Here is a 12,320-nt window from a genome sequence, read left to right as displayed (position 1 = left end):
CCACCGTTCGGCACCAGGCGCCAAACAGACGCGGCCTGCCTCCCGGCGTACAAACCAGGGAGGCCCGACAAAGGGACTATTCACCTTTTCTTAAACGCCTCCCTGGGCACCGCCATAGCCCTCCTTGGGCTGCGCAAATAGGCGCGTCCCCTCGGAAATGCACTGGTAACGCTGCGCCCTTAGCTTTTGTGCACCCGCGCACAGCCCATCATGGCGGTGTTTTTTTCCTTCACGTGAAAAGGTGTATACTAATCGAGGTTAGACTCAATTCATTACATTCGTCACTAACGCCGACACACTGACTCTGTTTGCTCATTTTCATTTTCAGTTTCTTTTTTTTTTGACCGCGTGCTTGCGCCATCTATTGGCTCACAACGTATGATCGCGTCTGAAAACAATGGAAGCGCAATATTGCTATGTTAAAATTAGATTCCTTGCACGCATACACGTTTATTATATTATTATTAGTTAAAATATTTGATCCAAATGAATTGGTAAAAGAAAAAAAACATTAAGTTTTATGTACATATTTTGGCTTATTTTAAAAAATATTGCTTTCATTGTAAAAGAGTACTGGTCCTCCTGGCACGGCCTTTGTAAGTGAGGCGTCTAACCGCGCTGGTTGTCAGTCATTGCTCAGGCCTCACCTCATGTTTTTCGGATTAATCTTTCGCCTTTTACTAAAGATTACCGTGGGGTGGGGCACTCCAATGAGCCTATAGGCCAATTTTTGGGAGGCCTTGCCCGTTTGGGCAGGGCCTAATGTTGAAATCGAAAGTCAGATGCTCAGTCACGTGGTTCTCGCATAACTATGTGTTGATCCGGCGGGAAGTTCTTGCTTGATATGCCCGGCACGAGTGCTGGCGCCTCGAGCCTTGTGCTTCATGCTATGGTCTCTAGAATGTATTCTAAGGACTATGTGATGCTTGTGCGTACATTTTTCTTCTTCCATGGTACGCTTCCTCAAAGTAACTGCGCTCCTTACTTGACTATTAAAACAGCCCAATTGAGTAACTTCCGTGTTGTCCAGCAGTTAACTCTTCGCTAGAAAAATTTCGCTTGGTACATAAAAGTTTCGCATCTAAATGCTCAATGTAATCGATATACGCGCGTAATATTTGATCTAATTGAGAAATCGTTGTATACCTTTGCCCATTTTGTGATAATGAAGTTCCTGCAGCCCTGTACATTTGTACATGTAAAGCACCAATGTACGCCTACACGACTTTACTACGTCTCACATTTCAGTAGTTTGTGCGTTAAAGTAACCGTTCATTGAGCGTCGGTGGTTCAGTGGTAGAATACTCGCCTGCCACGCGGGTGGCCCGGGTTCGATTCCCGGCCGACGCAGTTTTTTTTGTTTGCTTCTATATTTCGTTTTTATTTTATTGGTTTGTTTTGTTTGCCAAGGTAATGCCATAACATTTTTTTTTTCTTCGCGATCACAATTGGATATTTAGGATTTCAGGACAGCTAGTCTGATGAATCGTACGTCTTGTTAATGACCATTAGATACAAATTACCACTGCAGTGGCGCCTCTGGCGGCGTACAGAACGTTCTCGCTGGTTCTGCGAATGCTGGAGTGATACCCGCTCAAATTTCAAGCCTTTATCAATATTTGTGCGAGCGAAAAGCAATTCGATATAACAGGAGTGTGTGAATTTGTGTACTGGATGTCCTCAATGCGATGGCTTCACATATTCAAATTAAAAAAGAGGAGAAACCTTACGCCATCTTCCACAAGTCCCATGCGCTTCCTAGCGGGTCGCTATCAGTGGGTACCGAGTTCAAAACGTTCCAACGGCATACTTACCTGGTGCTGGGGTAACCGTGATCAACTAGGCGGTGCCCCCAGGGAGAGGCGCGGGCATTGCACTGCGCTCGTGCTGACCCCTGCCACTATCCCGAACTGGGGCAGATGGGGCATGCAATTTTTGGTAGTGGGGGACTGCGTTCGCGCTATCCCCCTAATATTGTATCGAAAGAAAGATTCCGGGTACTCAATACCACAGAACACCTACCAGTTTAGAGATTGGAAACTGTGCCTGTGGTTTGTTGTATCACAATAACATGCAAATACGTAGCGGCGGTGTACTGAACTGCAATTCCGCGAGGCCAGATAGCGCGGGTAGTACTATCATTATTATCATAGTCAATAAACAGACGCGTTTTTTTTTTTTTGCAGGTGGGGTGGTTCGCGCTGCTCTCTTCCTCTGGTAATTTCTTTTTCGTTGCTAAATCGCGCTTCGCGTCTGTAATTAACGCCAGGTGACCTAGTTGGCCTCGACTGGCAAAAAACAACGTCAATTAAGTAAGGTTTGCATCGTTTATTGCGAGTGTCCAAGCCGGTACAACCAATGTATACGGTCGGGTCCGAACAAAACAAGTCACTCATACATATTGAAAGCTTTCAACCCATGTGTAAAGACTCTTGGAAAGCTAACAAGCATATGCATATAACTGAACATCGAGATCGCTGAATGAGCGCCGGTCTCATTGTGTTGCGGCGTTCGAGTTTAATAGCGTGGCTTCAAGACAAGGGTCGGATTCTGCCGTCAGATGCGGCGCTTGCCCTGTAGTGTTGATCTTCAAGTGAAGTGAATGCATGATGCGGAATCGGAAAGGAAAGTTGGACATTGCCGATAAATAGCTCAAAAATTCAGAGCAATGTAGTTTTGCTAAATTTGTTAAATAAGCGATTGCGGATGCGTGCAGTTCTGATTTTTTCTCACTATGCAATGCTACATTGAGTACTTCACAATTGTGCAATGTCGCGTCGTGTCGACAGGGTCGGCACTAGTTTTGATTCTCAGCCGTGAGCCCATATCATAGGTAATATGTATTTAGGTGATGGGCCTAAAAAATATTTCAGGCTTGGTACATTTGTTGTTAGAGTTAAGTTACACAGTTACTACAGCTATAATTTCTCGTCGCAGGTAATGATTGGTCTGCCGAGTATGCAGCGAACATGTATGCTTAAGGAACAGTTCTGAAGTCTGTGGTTACAGATCAAAAAGGCCCGATTCTAAGAAAATAATCTTTAGGTACGCATTGTACGATTTTCTTGTTTGTACATTTTTGTTGGTGATCTTACTGTACACTATCTGCTCAGCTCTGAGCTCAATCTCTTTTTTTTGCATAAAAATATCGATAGAACTTGAGCAGTCTCTTGCAAGCAAGCACTCCTGAAATCAATCGGGGGTACATGGTGTGAATCTGTCTAAATACTGGATCAATAAAGGTGCACACTTGCTATTGTGTTTACTTTTTCAGTATACTTGTGCTTGAAAGCTGAAGTTATTTTCTCCCTGCTACATTTAGAGGTTAGGACTTGAAATACGTACTATCTTGCAGTGTGGCGGTGGATAAGTCAAGATCGTGTATGTTTCAACTACCTGTGCAATTTCCTAGATTTTTTAAATGACTGTAGTGCACAGAATTTCACTTGGTAGTGGTAGACACTATAGCTATCACAACTTAATTTAAACAAAAGCAGACGTGCTCGAAGAAATCTGGGACGTTTCTCTGCTATATGAAAAAAATAACAGTACCACATCCAATGAACACAATCTTGCTCTTCACGACAGCATTCCAACTTTGATGAAGCGGTGCTGCAGGTGCTCATCACCTTTATGATTTATTATTTTAGGAGCCTATTGAGCATATGTGCAAAGCTAAAGCAATTGATTGCAGCCTTATTGTATATTTTTTGTAAACTTGTATGAGCTAAACACAGTTAATTAGGACAAAACAATTATGAGTATAGATTGTAAATTGTCTCACAAGGCACAACTAAATGTTGGTAATCCCCGCGTTGAGGGGGTGTTCATATTGTAATGCAATTAATAATTTCTGACGATTCACATGCCAACTATGAAGTGATCGTGAGTCGTACAGTAGTGGGCAAATTTAGATTGATTCTGGCTTCCAGGGGTTAAAACAAATGACATTGTAGCCTCGCAGGAGAAAAGACTGCCTTCGAAACATTTGCTTTGACATCTCATGTTGACAGATTTTTCATATTTTCAAGCTTCCATCGTTTAAGGGTTAGTTTAGTTCACCTGCACCGACGGGAACTGGTTCACAGCTGTGCGCAAGGAGTTCAGAACTTGTGCAGCCCGAGTTCAGCAGTGCGGCATCACGAGTGACTGATAAGGTGGAATCTTTATTCTCGTTCGCTTAGTTTAAAGAGGTGCAATCTTGGCAAAACACGCCGCGTCTTTACAGGCGGGTACGGCACCTACGTCTAATGCTATGTTGTTTGTTAAGCTGTGCGTGCAGCTGCACCAAACCGGCACAGTCAGAGTAGCAGGTACTGGAAAACCATACCATAGGTTTAGTGCTGTACCTCTCCTGCGCTATTTTGAAATGAATGGCATGGTTTAGAGTATACTATTGCTGCACCACGGAAACGAATGGCGAGGTGCAGCCCTTTGTAAAACGGATCATGTTGTGCGGGCGAATTGAACAAACCCTTAAGCACACGAGCGTCTCAGCATTTCACCCCCATCAGAATATGGCCACTGTGGCTGAGATCAAACCTGTGTTGTTCCGCTCAGCAGTGCCACACAATCTAACTAATAGTGTTACAGTTTCAAGGTTATTGAAGTGTAGATTCCATGCTTGTGGCCAATCTAAAGCAGCCCTCCACGATATGCGTGACAAAACATTCACAAATACAGCATTGCATGTGTGAGGTTCGGGATGACCTGTTGGAGTGGACGTTCAGATGTTTCAACGTGCTTGCAGAGTGGACATTCGGGGTAGTCATCCTGTCGTTGCATGGCGGTCTGGAAAAGCAAGTAACATCACCAGATATCAATGCATGAAATCAATGCGTAATCAATGCATGAAATTTTCTAAAGTAAACAAATAAAATCAGTTAACTAGTAAACAGCAGTATTTTATACATATATGTAATGGTACCTCATAACACGTGTATCACTCAGGGCTGCTTCTTCACAAGGAATGTCATGTAGCAGGTTCCTTGCCCATTGTACACAGCTGCTTCCATGTCAGGTGGGCCAAAAGGCTGTGGCAGAGAAAGAAGTATTTGTGATTTATGTGACGCTTTCTTTGTCACACTATAGCAAAACCACACCCATAATTATGTGATGTTTCTCAAACGCGACTGCGGTAATTTATCAACTCGTAGGTTTTTAGCACTAATATATGGGCTAGCTACGAAGACACATGCCAGGCGACAGTGATTTATTTGCCTTCTTTCATCGCAACGGCCTCGTTAGTGTTACTTGGCGATGGAATTTCAGAATTAACTATTGAGTTAGCGACTCGTTCCCACTCGAAGCCAAGCCGCAAGCAACGCACCATTTTTCCGTTTGCAGATTGAGACGTCAAACAATTTTAAAATTTAATATTGAAGTTTGCTGCCACCGTGTGACGCTTACGCATTGACAAAAAAAAACTACATATGTTGAAATAAATTAACTAGCCCCGCAAGCAACCGTCCTTAAAAAACTGAATTGGTTTCTACTCACCGGCCCGGGCTTGCAACGGGTGTTCATCCGATGAAAGCTTCAACGGTCGCTTCGTTCCCCGTAAGTCACTTGAATTCCCTTCGCGAAAGCATTTGAACGAGTCAAAATTAACAGAACGAGAAACAGCGTGTTTGTCGGCAGAAGCTCGAAACATTTACAGCGAAACAAAACAGTCCGAGACACATCCGAACGTACCGCCAGCCGTTACATGCCGTCGCAACTGTTGGCCGCCGTAAACTTTGAAACGAAGATAATGATGGCAATCGGCTGCTGCTCACCTAGCTAGAGTCGGCTGGAGCAAAAACTATCATAAAAAACTGATGACGCAACACTTGTTTGAGAAAAACTAAACCTTAGAAGGACAGGTTGTTTTTTGTGTGTAGCGGTACGAAAAGATGTAGCATTTGATCATTTTAAAATTGAAACTTGGCCCCGATGAGGGCGCCCCTATAAGAAAGTGCAATAGCGCCATTGTCGAGAAAGGTAGGTCCACTCTGGGTGTTGGAAGCAGAAACGCGCCGCGGTTGATTTTTTCGCCCTCTACAGGTGATCACTTGAACTTGAGAGTTTCCGGGGCCTGCTTATACCCTCATTCGCCAAGGGGGCCTCTTTAGTTTCAGTTTCAGTTTCAGTTTCAGTTTCAGTTGTAGTTTTATTGAGCATTTTCTTCACAGAGTTGCGAAAAAGAAAACGCCAGGATAGGAGCAAAAAGCTGCTATATTAGCAGCTTGACGAGGCTCCTACCCCTTTTCACTTGGCATTACAAAATCAGCAGAGCACAAAACATGAAAAAACAATTTGACGTCGATTTTCAAAACTTCAATAAATTAGGAAATAAAAAGAAAATGCATCAAAATTACATCAGTTTCAGGTTTACATAAAATAAGCAAACCACATAGAGAGAAAAACAACAAAAAACAAAAGAAAACAGCGTGTGGTCAATCATGAAACAATGCACATGTTGCTAAACGGCTACCAAAGTATTACAAAATGATTATACAACGTTTACAACACTGGGTATGCGAAAAGCACGAGTTTTAATGCACAAGGAAAACACTGACGAGTGAAATGTTGTATGTTTTACTCGTAAAAAAAAGCAACGAAAAAAAATGTCAAAGAAAGCAAACATTATAGGATGCCATGTTGCACAAGCACTATTATAGGGTGTTTCTTTTACATATAGTACTGTAGCCGGACAACTAGAAGATGCTAAACTACACGCCGCCATTTTGGATGAGAAGGTTCTTAAGTTGTTTTTTATGTATATTAAAGATGTCGATGTTTTTATTTTCAAACATGTTAAAACAAGCTGGAATACAGTGTTCAAGTCTTCTCAAACCGTGATTAGTTCGCGAATAAGGAACAAACCAGGAAGGCCTTTTCCGAATGTCATAATAGGATTGTGTATTTTTTCTGAGGTTACACAGTTTAAGAAAACAAGCGTTGTTTGATAGCAAGCTTTGTTTGTATTTCATAATAAGGTTGAAACTGTGTATGTGATCCATCGGTAAAATCTTATATTCTCTGAATAAATGACTTGTATGTGCATCGTATGCTACGTTTGCAATATGACGAATCGCTTTTTTCTGCAGTAAAAATATTTTGTTCCGATTTGCTTTAGATGTATCTGCCCACACTAAACTGCAATAGTTTATGTGAGATGAAAACAACGTATTATAGAGTAAAAGTTTAATGTTTGCTGGAAGTATCTGTCGAAGTTTAGAGAGAGCACCACACGTCCTAGCTATATTTCTAGTTACTTTATTAACGTGTTCATCCCAATTAAGATTTTCATTAAAAATTACTCCTAAGGATGAAACTTCTTTGACAACCTCAATTTTTTCGGGCCCGAGATATATATCCAAACCACGGCAGACAGCCTTCTGAACCGGTGCGAATACCACAGCTTTGGATTTTTTTGTGTTGATCGTTAAATAATTTGCAGTACTCCAAATGAAGATGTCGTTAAGAATGTTGTTGGCTGAGTCTGCAAGCTTACCTAAATCATTACCATGAAAAAATATACTAGTGTCATCTGCATAAATTATAAAGTCCACATATTTGCTGACACTTGTTATGTCGTTTATATAAATATTAAACAGTAGGGGCCCTAATATGCTGCCCTGAGGTACACCTGACGTTATGGTTAGTAGGGAGGATTGGCTGTCATTTATAACTACAGATTGCTTTCTTTGTGATAAATAAGATTTCAGAAAGTCAAGTGGGGTTCCCCGAAAACCATAATGACGCAATTTTGCATAGAGTACTTCGTGGTTGATTCTATCGAACGCTTTGGAATAGTCAATAAAAACACCCAATGTTAACAGTTTCTTTTCAAATGAGTTAAGTATGAGTTCTTTTTGTGTGAGGAGAGCCAGTTCCGTGGACATGCCCCGTCGGAAGCCAAATTGATGCGGTGATAATATAGAGTACTTTTCACAAAAAGACATGACACGTTGATATATTATTTTCTCTAGCCCTTTAGATATAACAGGAAGTATCGAGATCGGACGATAATTAGAAAAAATATTTCGGTCACCAGATTTGTATAAGACACTAACTCTCGCATGCTTCATTTTTTCTGGGAAAACTCCCGTGGATAAGCAGATATTAAACAGATGGGTAAGAACAGGTAACAAAAGATCAAGTGCTGCTTTAATAGGTCTAATTTGTAGGTCATCTATGGCCCGAGCAGTAGTGTTCTTTAGTGACATAAATACAGACAGTACTTCTTCAGGAGTTGTGTTTAAAAAATATGCAGTGCTCATGTTTGGCACACCTAGAAAGTCCCTGTAATCACTATTACAGGCACGAGAAGGGTTTGATAAATCAGAAGACACCAGCGTTGTGAAGTACACGTTAAATTTATTAGCAAGTTCTTGACCCTTTACTATCTTGTTATCTATGTTTAACTCAAGTGCGTTGTCTCGAGAGCAACTTCTATTTAGAAGCTTATTTATTTCTCGCCAAAGCACGTCGCCACGAGTGCTAACCCTCTTGAAGAGAGCTTCATAGTACGCATTCTTAGTTTTTCTCAGTTGCTTCGTTACAAAATTTCTATACCGCTTGAATTCCGAAAGATCGTTGTGGTGTCTTGTTTTCACGAATTTCGCGTACAGTAGATTTTTCTTCTTAATCATTTCCAGATATTCTCGCGTCATCCATTGTTTCCGACCTTTCTTCAGGGTTTCGACAGTTTTATATTTAAAACACTTATGGTAAGTTTTTCTTAACAGGCACATGAATATTTCATACGCCTCGTTAGCGTTAACTGATTTATAGACAGGATCCCAACAAATCTGCGCAATTTCACGCCTAAAAGTGTCTAATGTTTTGTTACTAATTTCCTGTATTTTGTATGATTCTGGAGTTGATACTTTTGCACGATTAAGATACTCGTTGCGATTTTGAAACATGTATATAGGGTAGTGATCACTAATATCGGCAATAACAGTTCCAGATACGGTTGAATCACTTATGTCATTTGTAATAAGTAAGTCGATAAGGCTTTCAGTATCTAAAGTGACACGTGTAGGTTCAGTAATAATATTAGCACACGCAAAGGAATCAAGTAGTAGTTGGAAGTTACGAGTGGTTTCAGTTTGCTGTAAAAGGTTTATATTGCAGTCGCCCCCTATGATAATGTGCAACTTGTTAGTGCACGCATACGTAAGCAGATTTTCAAGAAATTGAAAAAACGCTTCTGTTTTTCTGTCAGGTGGACGATAAACTACCACATATACATACTTGTGACATGCTAGTGATAATGTCTCATAGTCTGGTGTAATCGCTGAAAATTCTGAGAGAAGGCTGCAAACTAAGTGGTCAGCAATTAGTTGCAACACACCTCCCCCTCGACGAGAGGGCCTGTATTAGAAAGAACGATTTATACGTTGGCAAGCATAGTACCTCATCATTGCACGTGTACCATGTTTCAGAAATCATGATGATGTCGAATTTAAACGAGAATTCGTCGAGAAACGTAGTTATATCATCGTGCTTGTTGCGAGCTGAGCGAGCATTTAAGTGCATGATACTGCAATATCCACTAGTGTAAGGTATATTGACATCACGTGGTAATATCGCCATTTTAACAAAAGGAAAAAAAGAAAAAAAAAAGGTCGCGCCGAAAAAACGAAAAGCGCTAATCAGATAAGCCTACGGCATGCTAGATGCCCCGCGGCTGCTTGAAGTGGCCGCGTGCATTTCGTGCAAGTCAGCTTCACATGTGATTTGAACTGCACGAGATGTTTCCGTTTCACGCGCAAATATTTTGCCACCACTTGCCCACGCGAAGCGCCAGTTCATTTCCCGTTTCCGAGCAATCGTCATACCCAGCAATTTTTTCAGTTGGGGACAAAGGTGCTCATTTACGAAAACAGACTGTTTAGTTGTGAAACCCAGTTCCTCAGCTGTGAATCGAGTTCTCCTTGCTTTCTTAACGATGGCATCCCTCTTAGCTCGGCGATTGAAAACACATGCGCTTCGCTAATATAGTACGACAATTTCATTATTCAGTTTGTAGAGCTGCGTAGACCGAACGTAATTACCCATCTTGAACAAATGGTACTTCTATGTCCCTCACAAACACCCAATCGAGCAGTCGTGTCTGCGCGTGACTCGAAAGCTGGGGAAAACTAGAATTGTTCCAGGTGGTGCGGGCTATGCAAGCGGTGAATAGCAGATCGTGGCGTCCGATTGCCCCCCCCCCCCCCCCATCTCAGAGGCCATAAGTAGACCGCCTGATGGTGCCGTGTGCACTAGAATCACGGAGCTGTCAGAACACGAATACGAGAGCTACGATTCGACTAGCTCTGCTGATGGTTCAAGCCTTGTGTAGGCTGCCCACTTTTTAAGTGCCAAGCTCCAGAAGCCGTGGTTCGTGCGTTCGCGATGTATGTAGTAGCACGGCTGCTGCTCTTTCATCCAGTGGCCATGGTAGTAGTAGTAGTAGTAGTCGTAGGAGTAGTATGTAGTCACCTCCACAGCCGGACTAAAAGAGCGGCACGCGTGCACTCATTTGAATTGAAGAGGAAACCCGCGCACATTAATCATAAATAGAAAGATAGTTGTTTCAGATGATATAATCTGCAGAGACGAGTACCGGTGACTTAATCTCCGATAAAATTTGCCTTGAGTTCGATGCTTACAAGAAAAAAAAACTAGTATCAGAAGGACGCACATTAAGACCTATGTAACCCGACAAATTCCCACGTTAAACTCACTGGGCGTAACCTTGAGCACGAGCACTTTGTTTCCTCGTTGTCTTCGATAGCGTCTCAGGGCGTCCCTGGGCTGATGGACGCCCGTAATGGCAAGTCAGCCCCCGCAAAAGGCGCTAGCCTTCGACGTAGTCGTCCCCGAGGGGACTAGTCACGAAGACATCGTTGACGCGAAGTCTTCAATAGTAGGAATGGAAGAGGTCTACTGTGTACAGCACTTTGGAGGCCGGAATTACCAAGTCACCGTTAACAGTGGAGCCCTCTGGCTCAAATCATCGACGCGTCCCACCTCATCATCAGAGGAGAGCGCATTGCTGTCGTACTTTTCGGACCCCAAGTCACTCAAGTCACCGTTCTGTTCCTGCCGTGCCGCGTCCCCAGCGAGGTCCTCGCGCAAGCTTCGTCTCCCTACGGGAAGGCACTGCACATCAGCAGAGGACTCATGGGGTCTCACCCAACCGTGACCACTGGGACGTGATACGTCCGGATGAAAATGAAGACATCGTTGCCGGTGCCCAAGTACCTCAAGGTCACAGCCCATCGAGTGACCTGTGACTATAAAGGGATCCAGCGAGTGTGCCGTCAATGTGGAGACAGTGGGCCCTTCCCCATGAGCTGCACAGCTCTGTTTTGTGAAGGGTGCGGCGTTTATGGCCACGACGGGAAAGGCTGCTCGCTGCCGTGTCGCCGTTGTGGTGACCCGCATGCCGCCGTCGCCTGCACAATCAGGCCGTTGTATTTCGAGGCGGTCTCCAAGAATTACCCGCCACTTCAACCAGAAACGCAATCCAAGAACAAGGACGTCTTATCATCGACGCCAGGCTTAGATACTTGCCAGAACGAAGTTGGGTGGATTGCAACGCCACACCAAACGCCCGCAGTATCTCCAGCCAGCCCGGACCAGGCAGCCCCTCATGATGCGGATGATCCATCCAGCGGCCCGCGACCAGTGGTGATTTCCACAGAACCACAGGTCGAGCCCTCGCCAGAGGAGGCGTCTCTCGGCGAACGCGTCGCAGATGATGACGGGATACCTGATGCTCACCCCATGGCTGCCCAGTCTTCTCTTAGTCCTTCTATTATTGAAGGGACTTTGTCCCAAGGTGACGAGGTTTCCATCAACGAGGACTCGAACAGCACTAGGAGTGACACAGCCTTGCAGATAGACACCGACAGCACTCCAAGCGAGATCAGCCGGGACAGTTTAGACGACTTTATGCCATCTTCGCTCAAGAGCCTCGGCACCAAGCACCACCGGCTATTCAGAAGCGACTCGGAAACCCACAGCAGACACAGAAGTCCCCTGCGGACTTCGATGCGGCCCCAGAAGCCCCATGCGTCCGGTGAGTCGCCTGGTCGTGAGAAGTGATTGAGCTGCTTGCGGGGCACCCGCTCCCGCGTCTGTTGGAAGAACTGCGAGTTTAGTATCCAAATTTGTCTTTATTGTTTACGATGGCTACCGCATTGACTATTATTTCCTTCAACGTAAAAGCAGGCCGAGGTGATTAGTGTAGCCCGTGCTTCAAATTGTGATGTTTTGTGCCTGCAGGAAACTAATTTCTTTTCACTATCCGATGTAAGGGCTTTTAAACAAACGTT

General features: G+C 43.7%; 3 non-coding genes across 3 annotated transcripts; all 3 read left to right on the top strand.

The window, feature by feature from the left end:
• Positions 1-632: 632 nt before the first annotated feature.
• On the top strand, positions 633-759 carry LOC119182212 (U5 spliceosomal RNA). The gene has a single exon (XR_005111264.2). It is a non-coding gene; the product is annotated as a U5 spliceosomal RNA (small nuclear RNA).
• Positions 760-1,279: 520 nt separating this feature from the next.
• TRNAG-GCC (transfer RNA glycine (anticodon GCC)) lies at positions 1,280-1,350 on the top strand. Its single transcript has one exon. It is a non-coding gene; the product is annotated as a tRNA-Gly (tRNA).
• Positions 1,351-1,806: 456 nt separating this feature from the next.
• Positions 1,807-1,970, top strand: LOC119182211 (U1 spliceosomal RNA). The gene has a single exon (XR_005111263.2). It is a non-coding gene; the product is annotated as a U1 spliceosomal RNA (small nuclear RNA).
• Positions 1,971-12,320: the final 10,350 nt, after the last annotated feature.

This window comes from Rhipicephalus microplus, chromosome 1 (assembly GCF_043290135.1).
Source record: "Rhipicephalus microplus isolate Deutch F79 chromosome 1, USDA_Rmic, whole genome shotgun sequence".
NCBI classification, from domain to species: domain Eukaryota; kingdom Metazoa; phylum Arthropoda; class Arachnida; order Ixodida; family Ixodidae; genus Rhipicephalus; species Rhipicephalus microplus.
This window is presented reverse-complemented; position numbering and strand designations above follow the sequence as displayed.